Raw genomic sequence first — 17,640 nt, 5'->3', positions numbered from 1 at the left:
ATTAATTAATTAAACTATTTAATTAATTAATTAAACTAATTTTGCTTTGATCAAGTTACTCTTATGTGTGTGACTTACTAGGTTTATTACTAATTGGCAATGAGAATAATATTAACTCCTCAATATTATTGGAATCATTCCAAACGTAAAATGAAATTTCCTTTTCATTTTAATTCTCATAAATCATGGTTGGCATCTAGTATAATGTACCATGACTAACCAATTAGTTATGAATTAATTTCTCAATTCATGAACCTTGATCATACATACCATGTACTAAAATCTCTTCGTTACAAAATCCCAACTCCAACTAGAGTCATGATTTATGTCAAACTCTTATGCTTAGAATTATATGTCCTCTTCTAATTGTAATTCTTGATTAATAAGACTTTCCTGTCAGAAACTCTTTTTTGACCAAGTCTATCTATCTTGACCAGGAGCTTGAATTATCAAGAATAATTAAATGGACATAGTCATGGTTCATGTCAAACTCTTATGCTTAGAATTATATGTTCTCTTTTAATTGTAATTGTAATGCCCTTACTTTAGGTAGTCCGTACATTCTACTGTTTTGATAACTAATATCTATTCGAACAGTCAGGATATCTGAAATTACACTTAAACTAGGGTGAGAAGACATAAATTGATGAAATAAAGACCAAGTAAAATTCAGAAAAAGTAAAAGAAATGAAATGCCAATAGGTTAAAGGAGCCGGGACTATGATGATGGGAGACCGTATCGGAAAACGACTGCAAAGATAATTGTCGACCCCAGACCCACAAGAAACCTTATGAAATAAATTTTTGGGACTAAATTGAAGGCTCTCTGAGATTTAAATGATAATAAAAATGCCAAAGAAAATTAAAGAAAATTAAGTCAATCGGTAGAGGAAATTATATCCCGATAGTACAATGAAAGGCATTTTAGTCATTTCATCCTTAGAGTTGACCTTTGGCCAAAAAGCCAACTTAATTAAGTGAGATTTAGGTAATAAAACCCAAAGAAATATTAATAAAAAATTAATTAGAAATGAGTAGAGAAAAGAAGAAATAAATAAGAATTAAAATCTCTATTTATTATTTAAGCATAACATCATAGATGATTTCATTAAAATTTACACTAATTAAAATTTATATATGAATGTAAGTAGATAAATATTTAAAGAAGAGACAAATTTGACTATTGAAAATCAGTTACATCTTCTTCTTTTTCTTTCTATTTGGTCGAACCTCCATGGCCACTCCTTCCACCATTTTTTTTAAGCTTCAAGCTTGAATTTATCTCTATCCATCCACTAAAATCCCTAAGTCCCTTCACTAAAAACTTATCCCACACTTTAAGCAAGCTCTAGCCAGCTAAGGAAGAGAGAAATATTGAAGTTTTCACAAGCTTGGAACTTTTTTGATCAAGGTTAGTTCCTAATCTCTCTTACTTCCATCATTAAACTTTGAATTGAAGCTAAGATGAGTTGATTGTGCATGGAAAATTAAGAAAATAATGAACTTGTGAGGTGACCAAATTTTCGGCAGCCTTGAGACATCAGGATATAATGAATTTAATTGATATTAAATTTGCCTATGGAAGGTGTTTGATATATATAATTGATAGCCATGATGATTATATGTGAGTTATATGAATTGAGTAATGTTAAGTTAGGGTTTTGACCTAACTTTGGGACTTTTTGTTAGTAGTATGCCCTAGAGCATATCATTTAGTATGTATCTTGTATATATTTTATTAATAAAAGGCATTTCCACTTTTCTGTTTACATAATATATTTATGTGCAATAGAAAAGGTCCATTGATATTTTGTTAGAAATATTATTCTTAAGTTGTTAAGAATATGAGTAACAATATTTCTAGCACAAAGTATCATAAATAGGTTCACAATCGAGGATACTTCATAATAAGGACATGACTTATCCAGAAAGATTGTATTCATATTTGTTCCCAAGTTATTTATAATAGATATAAATAAGATGGAATGGTGAGCCTCATGCCATATAACAAACATGATAGGCACTTATAAATGATAAGTAGGTCGAACCGGTGACACTTATGACAAGCACATGGAGTTTACTCTTGTCAATGTTTTGTCATAAATCATATCAGTGCATATAATCTTTAGACCTGAGATAGCACAGTTATCTTGTATATAGGTAGTTTGAGTTTGATACTGCTTTCATACTTGTACTATGTATGGGTATATGGGCATGTGTTGGCTCCTACTAGTTATGTATGGAGGTAGGTGTTGATCAAGATGGAATCTGTTCCTCTAAGTTGTTAGTAGTATGCCCTAGAGCATATCATTTAGTATTTATCTTGTACATATTTTACTAATAAAAGGCATTTCCACTTTTCCGTTTACATAATATATTTATGTGTAATAGAAAAGGTCCATTGATATTTTGTTAGAAATATTATTCTTAAGTTGTTAAGAATATGAGTGACAATATTTCTAGCACAAAGTATCATAAATAGGTTCACAATCGAGGATACTTCAAAATAAGGACATGACTTATCCAGAAAGATTGTATTCATGTTTGTTACCAAGTTATTTATATGAGATATAAATAAGATGGAATGGTGAGTCTCATGCCATATAACAAACATGATAGGCACTTATAAATGATAAGTAGGCCGAACGAGTGACACTTATGACAAGCACATGGAGTTTACTCTTGTCAATGTTTTGTCATAAATCATATCAGTGCATATAATCTTTAGACCTGAGATAGCACAGTTATCTTGTATATAGGTAGTTTGAGTTTGATATTGCTTTCATACTTGTACTGTGTATGGGTATATGGGCATCTGTTGGCTCCTACTAGTTATATATGGAGGTAGGTGTTGATCAAGATGGAATCTGTTCCTCTAAGTAAATAGAGATAAAATCCTATGTTCATTTAATTGTTCTTGATGTTTTAAGTTCCTGGCCAGGACAGATAGATTTATTCAAAATAGAGTTTCTGATGAGAAAATCTTTTAATCAAGAATTGGAATTAAAAGAGAACATAATATTCATAGCAAATGGAGTTTGACATAAACCATGACTCCAGCTTGAGTTGGGATTTTGTAACAGAGAGATTCTAGTGCATGGTAACATATGATTATAGGTTCATTTAAGGTAAACCTTATTACTGATTGGGTGGCCATGGCATGGTATGCTAGGTGTTAACCATGGTCTATGAGGTTCATAAAATGATTTAGAGAAATCATTTATGGTAAGAAAGAGTTCTGATGATATTAAGAGTTGATATCATGTCTCATTGCCAATTAGTGATGAGTCTAGTAAGTCACACACATACACAAGTTATCACCTATTTAAATATGATTTAATTAATTAATTAAAGAGTTTAATTGATTAATTAAATAGGTTTGGTTTGCAATTAAATTGCGAAGTCCCTAGCATGACTTGAAACCAAATCTAGATTATTGGATGTGTAGAATAAATTAAATTTATATTTAAAGTGTTTAAATATGAATTTAATTAATGAGAAATTAATTAATAGAGATTAACTAATTAATTTATATTTGATATAAATTAATTAGAAGAAGAAAAATAATTATTTTGGGTTAAGAACTCAAAATTAAGACACAGGGGCATTTTGGTCATTTCACAGTGTGACACGTGGCACCATGAGATGGTAACACATGGGATTACACATAAGCTTGCCAAATGTTTTTTAATCATGTAAGATGATTAAAATCAAGATTAAATATAGGTTTGACACTTGGCACAATGTGATTGGGTCACTTAAACCTAGAGCTAATCAAAGGGTGACATGTGGCAAGGGTTTAATGTGTTAACCTAGCTATTTAAGTGTTGTTATGAAAAGAAAAGCAACCAGTAGCCACTCCTCTCCTTTGTCACACCACTTTGAGGCTTTTCATCTATTCTTCTTCATCTCTCATCAATTCAAAGAGATTAGCCAACAATCTCTTGAATTAAGAACACTAGAAATTGTTTCTAGTGTCCTGTTTACATCTCTAATCTCTTAAAAGGCAGAACTTGAATTTCTAATTGATATAAAAAGCTTTAGAAGCTGTTCAAGGGCTGCCATAGGTGTTCTTGGTGTGGACAAGCGAGAGAGACAACATCTGGTATCCTGAAAACGAATCCCAAAGGCGCAGACATGCTGCTGTGCATCACGAGGTTAGTGTAATCGTTCTTGATTTAATCTAGGGTTCTAAAATTAATCTGATTAATTTTAAAATCTTAAATGGCAAATACAGATCCAAAAACATATTAAAAGAGTTTTAATATGTTGTTTATCATTGAAATCAAATAGATAAAAATAAATCTTGCATGATGCATGTGACCCTAGGAGAAAATTTTTGAATTCAATGGTATAAATTTGTGTTTTTCATGCTTCCGTTCCTTCATAAGTAAATAGAGATAAAATCCTATGTTCATTTAATTGTTCTTGATATTTCAAGTTCCTGGCCAGGACAGATAGATTTATTCAGAAAAGAGTTTCTGATGATAAAATCTTTTTAATCAAGAACTGGAATTAAAAGAGAACATAATATTCCTAGCAAGTGGAGTTTGACATAAACCATGACTCCAGCTTGAGTTGGGATTTTGTAACAGAGAGATTCTAGTGCATGGTAACATATGATTATAGGTTCATTTGAGGTAAACCTTATTACTAATTGGGCGGCCATGGCATGCTATGCTAGGCATTAACCATGGTCTATGAGGTTCATAAAACGATTTAGAGAAATCATTTATGGTAAGAAAGAGTTCTGATTATATTAAGAGTTGATATCATGTCTCATTGCCAATTAGTAATGAGTCTAGTAAGTCACACACATACACAAGTTATCACTTATTTAAATATAATTTAATTAATTAAATAAAGAGTTTAATTGATTAATTAAATAGGTTTGGTTTGCAATTAAATTGCGAAGTCCCTAGCATGACTTGAAACCAAATCTAGATTATTGGATGTATAGTATAAGTTAAATTTATATTTAAAGTGTTTGAATATGAATTTAATTAGTGAGAAATTAGTTAGTAGAGATTAATTAATTAATTTGTATTTGATATAAATTGATTAGAAGAAGAAAAATAATTATTTTGTGTTAAGAACTCAAAATTAAGACACATGGGCTTTTTGGTCATTTCACAGTGTGACACGTGGCACCATGAGATGGTGACACATGGGATTACACATAAGCTTGCCAAATGTTTTTTTTTTTAATCATGTAAGATGATTAAAATCAAGATTAAATATAGGTTTGACACTTGGCAAAATGTGATTGGGTCACTTAAACCTAGAGCTAATCAAAGGGTGACATGTGGTAAGGGTTTAATGTGTTAACCTAGCTATATAAGTGTTGTTATGAAAAAGAAAAACAACCAGCAGCCACTCCTCTCCTTTGTTTTTTTTTCATAACAACACTTATATAGCTAGGTTAACACATTAAACCGTTGCCACATGTCACCCTTTGATTAGCTCTAGGTTTAAGTGACCCAATCACATTGTACCAAGTGTCAATCTTATATTTAATCTTGATTTTAATCATCTTACATGATTAAAAATATTTGGCAAGCTTATGTGTAATCCCATGTGTCACCATCTCATGGTGCCATGTGTCATACTGTGAAATGAGCAAAATGCCCCTGTGTCTTAATTTTGAGTTCTTAACCCAAAATAATTATTTTTCTTCTTCTAATCAATTTATAACAAATATAAATTAATTAATTAATCTCTATTAATTAATTTATCTTTAATTAAATTAATATTTAAACACTTTAAATATAAATTTAACTTATACTATACATCTAATGTGACACCCCTTACCCGTGTACAGTATACCCGAGAAAGCAATGTCACACGGTGTACTGGCACACTCTAATATGCCTTATTTAATTTTTATCATGCTTTTGAATATAATTTGTGAAATATAATTTATTTAAGCCATTTATCGAAATTTTCATTTATTTGAGGTTCCGAAAATTTTAAAGAAAATATGGCAGAGTACCGGCTAAAAATGGAGAAAACAGTTCTTCGGAACCTGTTAAAAACACTTCCAATATTTGTATTCAATCATCTCAACTCCAATATTCAAAATCTCAACAATTTTCAATTTCGGTTCTCAACAACCTTTTCATTTCTCAAACATCCATTTCTCATAATGCTCATATACAACAATAAATAAATGCTCAAATTTTGCATTCATAACCATAACTTTCATTATTTACATGAACATCAAAATACATTACATAAGTTCAAATACATATGAGGAAGTAAAAATTAGCTACAAAATATCAAAATGACGCCTAGTGTCCTACCAATGCACTGTAGAAGTTGAGGTGACACGGACACTGTACAGAACTGCAGGATGGACTCACCCAGTCAGCGGTCTACTGGGCTCACGATCTGTATCTCCAGAACCTACGCGTGGCAAAAGCAACGCGCTAAGCAATAATGCTTAGTGGTGCAATAATAAAATAAAGGAAATAGCAAGAAATAAATATGTAATGAATGTATATGTTATATTTGTTTGGTATTTGTATATCATTTACTTTGTCCACTTTTATTCATTTGGTTGCCCCAAGTAACCTACACTAGGCATCGGATGGATAACGGGTAAGCGGCCTTTGGGTATCAAGTACCTCGGGCCGTCACACCATCGGTCACATATGCATCTCCCGGTGTGCAACGGAACAGCTAACAAGCTGTAAACAATATCAGGCACAAGACCAAGGCTCAATGCAAGGTCAGAATGGCTAAAAGCCATAAAATCACGGAATGGCATATTGCCATGTGCTGTACTGCTAACTGAACCCTATTGGCATGCCAAACTATCCAAACCAATCTTGTTAGGTATACTAGGGCATTTGAAAATTTTAAATTCTTCAATTTGTGAATTTCATGTTTTGGTGTTACTATTCACCTCATTGGTCAACAAAAATGTTGAATTTTGGATAGAAAATATGTACATTGACTTTGGCACTCCCAACATACCACATTTCATGTTTAAAACTTGTTAGAATTGGTCACCATTACTATTTCTAACTTAAAACCAAGAGGGCAGAAAATTTCAGTTTTTGTAGCATAAGTTTGCTGTTCCATTAAGCACTGTTGCAATGGGAATTTGAAGAAATGACAAACATGAAAGTTGTTCCTTATTTTGTATAGTTGAATTTCCTTTTTTGAATCACTCCATTTGGAGTTTTGTAGCTCCAGATATGGCTTAAAAACCACAGCTGGCCGGATTGCCAATCTGCAGAATTGACCATATCTACAATAACATGAACAGTGAATGTGATTGCATTTTTTAATTGGTTCTGGCCATAATTTGGGGTAGGTTTATTCATGAAAGCTATTTGTATATGTCTTATCTTGTTGCTGTAAAAATTTCAGGTCAATTGACCAAATCTACAGTGAGTTATGGCCAAATGAACTGTTACTGTTTATTTGGTCATTCTGCAGAATCAGTTGCAGGGTGTCCGGATTGGGGCCAACTTTTGGTCCTCTTGCTTTGGTCTTTTGGGCATGGTTTCTTCAGAAAAAGTGTGCCATTATAAACCTAGTTTCATGTCCAATTGGCCAAACACCAATTGGACCAACACAGCCCAAGTTATTGCAGTCCAAGTGGACTGAAATTTCAGTCATCCTGCTGCTATCCTAAGGCAGCCTACACATTCACTTTGCCATACTATTTTTCAGTCCAAATTGTAGTCAACTTACCTAAAATGGTCACTAATTGACCATTAAAATGTTCTCTAACAATTTCCTATGCCAAGTCAATTTTTCACTTCTCAAAACCCTAATTCCCATATGAGTTTTCACAAATTCCTTATTCAACACTTTCATTCTTTGTATATGTATATGTATACACTTTAAACATAAGCTCTAGTTCACTCTAAGTCCATCAAAACAATCAAAATAATTCCTTCACAAGGGCTACCGAAAATTCATAGTATGTATACACATAATTCTTGTTCATTTTAGTTACAATTCTTACTCAATTTAAGTTACAAATCATAAAAATAAAGAGTTTTAAGTATCTAATGCACTAACTTTAAATAGGGCAGATTTTCCCCAACTCAAACTTCACTTTCTTTCCTCTTCTTGGCTGCCAAAAGCTTCCCCTAGAGATATGGTCAAGTTTTAATGAAAGGGGTTAGGGTTTAGTGGTGTAACAAAGGAAGGAATTAAGCTTGCTTGATTAAACATCAATGGAGGGAGGAAAGGAAGAGGTTTCGGCTGGTTGGGGTCCAAAGGAAGAAGATGACATTTTTCTTTTATTTTCAGCCTCTTTAGTTTGTTTTAAGTTTCTTTGTTATATGGTGATTGGTGGACCATTTTTAAATGGCATAATTATGATGTCACAATTCCCATTTACTTACTTTTCTTCTTACTTTTGTTTTCTTATTTTCATTTCTCATTTTTAATAAATTTTTCATCAATATTAATTCATATTTTATGTCACAATATTTATTTACTCAATTGGACAAGTCGGCCAAAAATCACCTCTGAAGGTGAAATGACCAAAATGCCCTCCGTTTGGCTTAACGGGTCAAAATTGTCTGTACTGATTGAAAAATTTTTCTAGGTATTTTCTTGGCATTCTAATGCCATAGGAACCTCAGTAATCCTTCTCTGGAGTCCCAAAAATTATTTTATAATTTTTCCCCCGAGTCTAGGGCTCCTCGTTGCGAGAACCGCAACTTCCCTCTGGTTACCCATCGCTTAGGCACTGGCTCGTTTAACTCGGTTGTATTTTATTTCTAAAATTTTTACCAAATTTTTCTTATTAATATTTGAGTTAATTATGTTCCCTCACTGTAGTTTAAATATTTTTTCGGACGTTCTAGCTGTCCGGACCGACACCGGTCACCAGAACAGCAGGATGTACGGAGTTGCTACCGGGAGGGTGTTACAACTCTTCCCCTCTAATTTAAATTTCGTCCTCGAAATTTACTGATGCAAACAGTTGAGGGAACTATTGCCTCATCGTCTCTTCACTTTCCCAAGTTGCCTCCTCGGTGTTGTGGTGCCTCCATAGCACTTTCACCAGTGGAATCTGCTTGTTCCTCAACTCTTTCACTTCTCGAGCCAGGATCCGTAGAGGTTCTTCTTCATACGTCAAATCCGGTTGTATTTCAATTTCTTCCCTGGAGATGACATGTGAAGGATCTCAGTGTATCTTACGAGCATGGATACGTGAAACACATTGTGAATCTTGTCCACGGTGGTAAAGCTAGCCTATAGGCCACTGGACCCACACGTTCAATGACTTCATATGGGCCAATGAACCTAGGGCTTAACTTACCTTTTCTTCCAAACCTCAGTACTTTCTTCCACGGTGACACCTTGAGGAACACTTTGTCGCCAACCACATATTCTATTTCCTTTCTCTTCAGGTCGGCATAAGATTTCTGTCTGTCTAAGGCAACCTTCAGATTGGCTTTGATTAGTTTCACTTTCTCCTCAGTCTGTTTCACAGTGTCAGCCCCACCGCTTGTCTTCGCCCAATTCAGTCCAGACTGCTGAGTTCTACATTTTCTCCCATACAGTGCTTCATATGGGGCCATTTGGATGCTAGCTTGGTAGCTATTGTTGTATGCAAATTCTGCCAGTGGGAGGTATCTATCCCAACTTCCCTCAAATTCAATGACACAACTCCTCAGCATATTCTCAAGGACCTGACATATATTTCATGTTATTGTTATCATTTCAGTTCAATATTTGTATTAATTCAATTGGTTCAATTGTTTATTTGGATTACTCTTTCTGATTGCCCATCCGTCTGAGGATGGAAAGCTGTGCTGAAGTGGAGTTGTGTACCCAAGGACTCATGCAACTTCTTCCAAAATCTCGATGTGAACCTTGGGTCTCGATCAGATATGATGGAAAGTGGAATTCCATGCAGTCTAATTATCTCACTGATATACAATTCTGCTAACTTCTCAAGTGAGTAGTCAGTCCTAACTGGCAGAAAGTGTGCTGACTTGGTCAATCTATCCACTATTACCCATGCTGCATCATGTTTCTTCTGGGTGAGAGGTAGACCACTTACAAAATCCATGGTGACCCGATCCCATTTCCATTCAGGTATGCGTATAGGCTGTAGCAATCCTGATGGAACTTGATGTTCTGCCTTGACTTGCTGACATGTCAAGCATTTAGTCACATAGTCAGCTATGTCCTTTTTCATACCAGGCCACCAATCACGAAGCTTGGATCATGATACAACTTTGTACTTCACAGGTGCATAGCATATACACAGTGCGTGCCTCTTTTAGAATCTGGCCTTCAATTCCCCATTATCCGTACACAGTCTTCCTTTATGTCTGAGACACCCATCTGCTTTCACCTCATGGTCAGTTGCTTTTCCCTCTGGGATTTTGCTCATAATAGCCAGTAACTTTTCATCTACTTTTTGCCCATCTAAAATCTGTTGTAGCAGGTTTGGCCTCACTAGCAACTCAGCCAAAATAGCTCCATCTCGAATCAAAGATAGACGGGCATTCAATGATCTCAAAGCTGTGATGGACTTTCTGCTCAAAGCATCAGCAACTATATTTGCCTTCCCAGGATGGTAGTCAATCACACAATCATAATCCTTCAGGAACTCAATCCATCGCCTCTGTCTAAGGTTGAGCTCCCTCTGAGTTGGCAAATATTTCAGGCTTTTGTGGTCTGTGTAAATGTAGCACTTTTCACCATACAAGTAATACCTCCATATCTTCAGTGCGAAGATAATTGCTGCAAGCTCTAGATCATGGGTAGGGTAATTCTGTTCATGTAGCCTTAGCTGCCTGGAAGCATAAGCGACCACCTTTCCCTCTTGCATCAATACACACCCTAGCCCATTATGTGAGGCATCACTGTAGACCACAAAGTCTTTTCCTGACACTGGCTGTGTTAACACTGGTGCCTCTGTCAACATAGTCTTCAACTTCTCAAAACTGGTCTGACACTTGTCATTCCAGTCAAATCTAACATTCTTGTGTAACAACTTGGTCATTGGAGTAGCTATTAAAGAAAATCCCTTCACAAATATCCTGTAATACCCAGCTAGCCCCAAGAAGCTTCTGACCTCAGTTGTATTCCTGGGAGGCTTCCATTCTATCACTGCTTTTATTTTCTTGGGATCCACCCTAATCCCATCAGCTGACACTATGTGTCCAAGGAATGCAATCTCATTCAGCCAAAAGTCACACTTGGACAACTTAGCATACAGCTTCTTTTCCTTCAGGGTTTGCAGAACATTCCTCAAATGCTCATCATGTTCTTCACTGGTCTTGGAATACACCAAAATATCGTCAATAAAGACCACTATGAACCGATCTAGGTATGGATGGAAGATACGGTTCATAAGGTCCATAAATGCTGCTGGTGCATTTGTTAGGCCAAAGGGCATCACCAGAAACTCATAATGCCCATACCGGGTCCTGAATGCAGTCTTTGGCACATCTGCATCCTTCACCCTCAACTGATGATACCCTGATCTGAGATCAATCTTATAAAATACTCCTGCTCCCTTCAACTGATCAAACAGATCATCAATTCTAGGCAACGGATATTTGTTCTTCACAGTCACTTTATTCAACTGCCGGTAATCAATGCAAAGCCTCAAAGTCCCATCCTTCTTCTTTACAAACAGCACTGGAGCTCCCCATGGTGACACACTGGGGCGTATGAACCCCTTATCAAGCAACTCTTGCAACTGAGTTTTCAACTCCCTCAATTCCGTGGGTGCCATCCTACAAGGAGCAATGGAAATGGGTGCTGTACCCGGCAGTGTCTCAATAGCAAATTCAACTTCCTTTTCTGGTGGCAAACCAGGCAACTCTTCGGGAAAAACCTATGGGAAATCTCTTACTGTGGGTATGTCACCCAGGTTTGGCTTAGCCTGCCTAGTATCCACCACATGTGCTAGTTAGGCTTCACAGCCTTTTCTCATCATTCTTCTTACAACTGTGGCTGAGATGACATTGGACAAGAAATCTGTCCTTTCACCCACAACTGTAATCTCATTACCCTCAGGAGTTTTCAGAGAAATTCTCTTCAATTTGCAATCAACTATTGCCTGATGACGTGACAACCAGTCCATTCCCAAAATCACATCAAACTCGTGGAAGGGCAACTCAATCAGGTCTGCCAAGAATTCATACCCCTGAATCCTTAACGGGCAACCCTTGTATACCTTGTTCACCACTACACTGTAACCCAATGGATTAGTGACCAGAATGTCTTGGTCACTCTCCCCTATTAGTATCCTCCTTTCTACGGGTAAGTTGATGCAAATGTAGGAATGAGTGGATCTTAGATCCACCAATGCATGCACAGGAGTATTGTAGAGGGAGAACGCACCCCTTATGACGTTCGGGGCATCTTGCTCCTCCTGAGCTCTCAGGGCATAATTTACGCGGGTGGTCCGTTATCCGCCTCGGCGGCTTAGATGCGAGCCTGCGTGATGGTCCCCGCTGCGTCGGACTTACAGTTTTACGCCTCTGCGTAGTGCGGGAGCGGTGCATGCTTGTGTTGGAGTAGCTGTAGTAGTTCTACGTGGGCAGTTCCTCAGCTGATGCTCTGTCGACCCACATCTTAAACAGGCACCAGTTACTCTCCAACACTCTCCCTTGTGCCATTTCAGACAGTGTGGACATGCAGAAGATGTTGGGGCTGGTCCCCTGAACCCCATCCCTGGAGAGCTGCCCACAGATGGTGTGGACTGACCTCTCCTAGGGGTGAACTGTGGCCTGGGCCCCTGAGACTGACCCTGACCATGTGGCTGACCTGAACTCTGTGCAGGTGGACCTTTGAACCTCTTCCCAGATGCAGGAGCTGAACTAGACTGACCTGGGCCCCTCTTCTGCTGTCTATCCCTTCTGGTCTGCTCACTAATTCTCACTTTTTCAACCCTTATTGTAGGTTCCACTAACTTGCTAAATTCTGTGATTCCCAAGGCAGTGAGCTGGATCTTGACGTTATCATTTAGTCCCTCTTCAAATCTCTTACACCTTTCAACTTCATTAGGGACTATCTCCCTTCCGTAGCGGCTTAATCGGACAAATTCCTTCTCATACTCGGCCACTGATAGCTGTCTCTGCCTCAGGTTAATGAACTCTCTTCTTCTCTCTTCCAGGTATACAGTACCCACATATTTCTTCGGAGAGAAAGAAGTCCCAAGTTACAGCTTCTGGCTGCACTTCACTAGACACAGTGTCCCACCATTCGTAGGCATCGTCTTGCAACAAGGATACTGCAGCTTCTAGATTTTGCTCTGAGGTGCAGTGGAGTTGTTTTAAGACTCTGCCCGTTCTGTTCAACCAATTCTCGGCTGCAACAGAGTCATCTTCTCTTTTACCGAAAAAGTCCACTACTCCAAACTTCCTTAGCCTTTCCAAGTGTGATTTCTGCTGTGGAGCTGGTGGTGGTGGTGGTGGTGCTGGCATTACTCCGGCCATTTGTCTAAAGAAATCTGCCATTTGTTGGAACATGGCCTGTGGAGGCTGAGCAGGCTCGGCTTGAGCTGGCGGAGCAGGTTCTCCCATGCCCCCAGTCTCCTCTGCTGCAGGTGGAGCATGACTCTCCACTTCCTCCTCGACTGCTCTTTGAGATGAAGGGTCCATATCCTATTCAAAATAAGAAAGACAAACAGATCTGCATTAGTGTCACCTTGACTCTTACAAATGCAATGCATGGTATGGACTCAATCTAGGCCCAGAAATGCCTAAACCGTGCTCTGATACCACTAAATGTGACACCCCTTACCCGTGTACAGTATACCCGAGTAAGCAATGTCACATGGTGTACTGGCACACTCTAATATGCCTTATTTAATTTTTATCATGCTTTTGAATATAATTTGTGAAATATAATTTATTTAAGCCATTTATCGAAATTTTCATTTATTTGAGGTTCTGAAACTTTTAAAGAAAATCCGGCAGAGTACCGGCTAAAAATGGAGAAAACAGTTCTTCGGAACCTGTTAAAAACACTTCCAATATTTGTATTCAATCATCTCAACTCCAACATCCAAAATCTCAACAATTTTCAATTTCGGTTCTCAACAACCTTTTCATTTCTCAAACATCCATTTCTCATAATGCTCATATACAACAATAAATAAATGCTCAAATTTTGCATTCATAACCATAACTTTCATTATTTACATGAACATCAAAATACATTACATAAGTTCAAATACATATGAGGAAGTAAAAATTAGCTACAAAATATCAAAATGACGCCTAGTATCCTACCAATGCACTGCAGAAGTTGAGGTGACACGGACCTTTGCGTAATCTGCAGACGGACTCACCCGGTCGGTCTCATCGGGCTCACGATCTGTATCTCCAGAACCTACGCGTGGCAAAAGCAACGCGCTAAGCAATAATGCTTATTGGTGCAATAATAAAATAAAGGAAATAGCAAGAAATAAATATGTAATGAATGTATATGTTATATTTGTTTGGTATTTGTATATCATTTACTTTGTCCACTTTTATTCATTTGGTTGCCTCAAGTAACCTACACTAGACGACTGGACTGGATAACGGATAAACTGGCACTGGGTATCAAGTACCTCGGGCCGTCACACCATCGGTCACATATGCATCTCCGGCAGTAACTAACAAATCTAACAAGTCAGAACAATAGCAGGCACAAGGCCAAGTCTCAATGCAAGGTCAGAATGGATAAAAGCCATAAAATCACGGAATGGCATATTGCCATGTGCAGTACTGCTAACTGAACACTATTGGCATGCCAAACTATCCAAACCAATCTTGTTAGGTATAGTAGGGCATTTGAAACTTTTAAATTCTTCAATTTGTGAATTTCATGTTTTGGTGTTACTATTCACCTCATTGGTCAACAAAAATGTTGACTTTTGGATAGAAAATATGTACATTGACTTTGGCACTCCCAACATACCACATTTCATGTTTAAAACTTGTTAGAATTGGTCACCATTACTATTTCTAACTTAAAACCAAGAGAGCAAAAAATTTCAGTTTTTGTAGCATAAGTTTGCTGCTCCATTAATCACTGTTGCAGTAGGAATTTGAAGAAAGGACAAACATGAAAGTTGTTCCTTATTTTGTCTAGTTGAATTTCCTTTTTTGAATCACTCCATTTGGAGTTTTGTAGCTCCAGATATGGCTCAAAAACCACAGCTGGCCGGATTGCCAATCTGCAGAATTGACCATATCTACAATAACATGAACAGTGACTGTGATTGCATTTTTTAATTGGTTCTGGCCATAATTTGGGTAGGTTTCTTCATGAAAGTTGTTTGTCTATGTCTTAGCTTGTTGCTTTAAAAATTTCAGGTCAATTGACCAAATCTACAGTGAGTTATGGCCAAATGAACAGTTACTGTTCATTTGGTCATTCTGCAGAATCAATTGCAGGGTGTCCGGATTGGGGCCAACTTTTGGTCCTCTTGCTTTGGTCTTTTGGGCATGGTTTCTTCAGAAAAAGTGTGTCATTATAAGCCTAGTTTCATGTCCAATTGGCCAAACACCAATTGGACCAACACAGCCCAAGTTATTGCAGTCCAAGTGGACTGAAATTTCAGTCACCCTGCTGCTGTCCTAGGGCAGCCTACACATTCACTTTGCCACACTATTTTTCAGTCCAAATTGTAGTCAACTTACCTAAAATGGTCACTAATTGACCATTAAAATGTTCTCTAACAATTTCCTAAGCCAAGTCAAATTTTCACTTCTCAAAACCCTAATTCCCATATGAGTTTTCACAAATTCCTTATTCAACTCTTTCATTCTTTGTATATGTATATGTATACACTTTAAACATAAGCTCTAGTTCACTCTAAGTCCATCAAAACAATCAAAATAATTCCTTCACAAGGGCTGCCGAAAATTCATAGTATGTATACACATAATTCTTGTTCATTTTAGTTACAATTCTTACTCAATTCAAGTTACAAATCATAAAAATAAAGAGTTTTAAGTATCTAATGCACTAACCTTGAATAGGGCAGATTTTTCCCAACTCAAACTTCACTTTCCTTCCTCTTCTTGGCTGCCAAAAGCTTCCCCTAGAGATATGGTCAAGTTTTAATGAAAGGAGTTAGGGTTTAGTGGTGTAACAAAGGAAGGAATTAAGCTTGCTTGATTGAACATCAATGAAGGGAGAAAAGGAAGAGGTTTCGGCTGGTTGGGGTCCAAAGGAAGAAGATGACATTTTTCTTTTATTTTAAGCCTCTTTAATTTGTTTTAAGTGTCTTTGTTATATGGTGATTGGTGGACCATTTTTAAATGACATAATTATGATGTCACAATTCCCATTTACTTACTTTTCTTCTTACTTTTGTTTTCTTATTTTCATTTCTCATTTTTAATAAATTTTTCATCAATATTAATTCATATTTTATGTCACAATATTTATTTACTCAATTGGACAAGTCGGCCAAAAATCACCTCTGAAGGCGAAATGACCAAAATGCCCTCCGTTTGGCTTAATGGGTCAAAATTGTCTGTACCGATTGAAAAATTTTTCTAGGTATTTTCTTGGCATTCTAATGCCATAGGAACCTCAGTAATCCTTCTCTGGAGCCCCAAAAATTATTTTATAATTTTTCCCCCGGGTCTAGGGCTCCTCGTTGCGAGAACCGCAACTTCCCTCTAGTTACCCATCGCTTGGGCACCGGCTCGTTTAACTCGGTTGTTTTTTATTTCTAAAATTTTTACCAAATTTTTCTTATTAATATTTGAGTTAATTATGGTCCCTCACTGTAGTTTAAATATTTTTCCGGATGTTCTAGCTGTCCGGACCGACACCGGTCACCGAAACAGCAGGATGTACGGAGTTGCTACCGGAGGGGTGTTACATCTAATAATCTAGATTTGATTTCAAGTCATGCTAGGGACTTTGCAATTTAATTGCAAACCAAACCTATTTAATTAATCAATTAAACTCTTTAATTAATTAATTAAATCATATTTAAATAGATGATAACTTGTGTATGTGTGTGACTTACTAGGCTCATCACTAATTGGAAATGAGACATGGTATCAACTCTTAATATCATCAGAACTCTTTCTTACCATAAATGATTTCTCTAAATCATTTTATGAACCTCATAGACCATGGTTAATGCCTAGCAATTAGTAATAAGGTTTACCTTTAATGAACCTATAATCATATGTTACCATGCACTAGAATCTCTCTGTTACAAAATCCCAACTCAAGCTGGAGTCATGTTTTATGTCAAACTCCATTTGCTATGAATATTATGTTCTCTTTTAATTCTAGTTCTTGATTAAAAAGATTTTTTCATCAGAAACTCTTTTCTGAATAAATCTATCTGTCCTGGCTAGGAACTTGAAACATCAAGAACAATTAAATGAACATAGGATTTTATCTCTATTTACTTAGAGGAACATATTCCATCTTGATCAACACCTACCTCCATATATAACTAGTAGGAGCCAACACATGCCCATATACCCATACACAGTACAAGTATGAAAGTAGTATCAAACTCAAACTACCTATATACAAGATAACTGTGCTATCTCAGGTCTAAAGATTATATACACTGATATGATTTATGACAAAACATTGACAAGAGTAAACTCCATGTGCTTGTCATAAGTGTCACTGGTTTGGACTACTTTATCATTTATAAGTGCCTATCAT

This window comes from Hevea brasiliensis, chromosome 15, assembly GCF_030052815.1.
Source record: "Hevea brasiliensis isolate MT/VB/25A 57/8 chromosome 15, ASM3005281v1, whole genome shotgun sequence".
Lineage (NCBI taxonomy): Eukaryota > Viridiplantae > Streptophyta > Magnoliopsida > Malpighiales > Euphorbiaceae > Hevea > Hevea brasiliensis.
The sequence above is the reverse complement of the archived record's forward strand: the minus strand, read 5'-3'. Positions refer to the sequence as shown.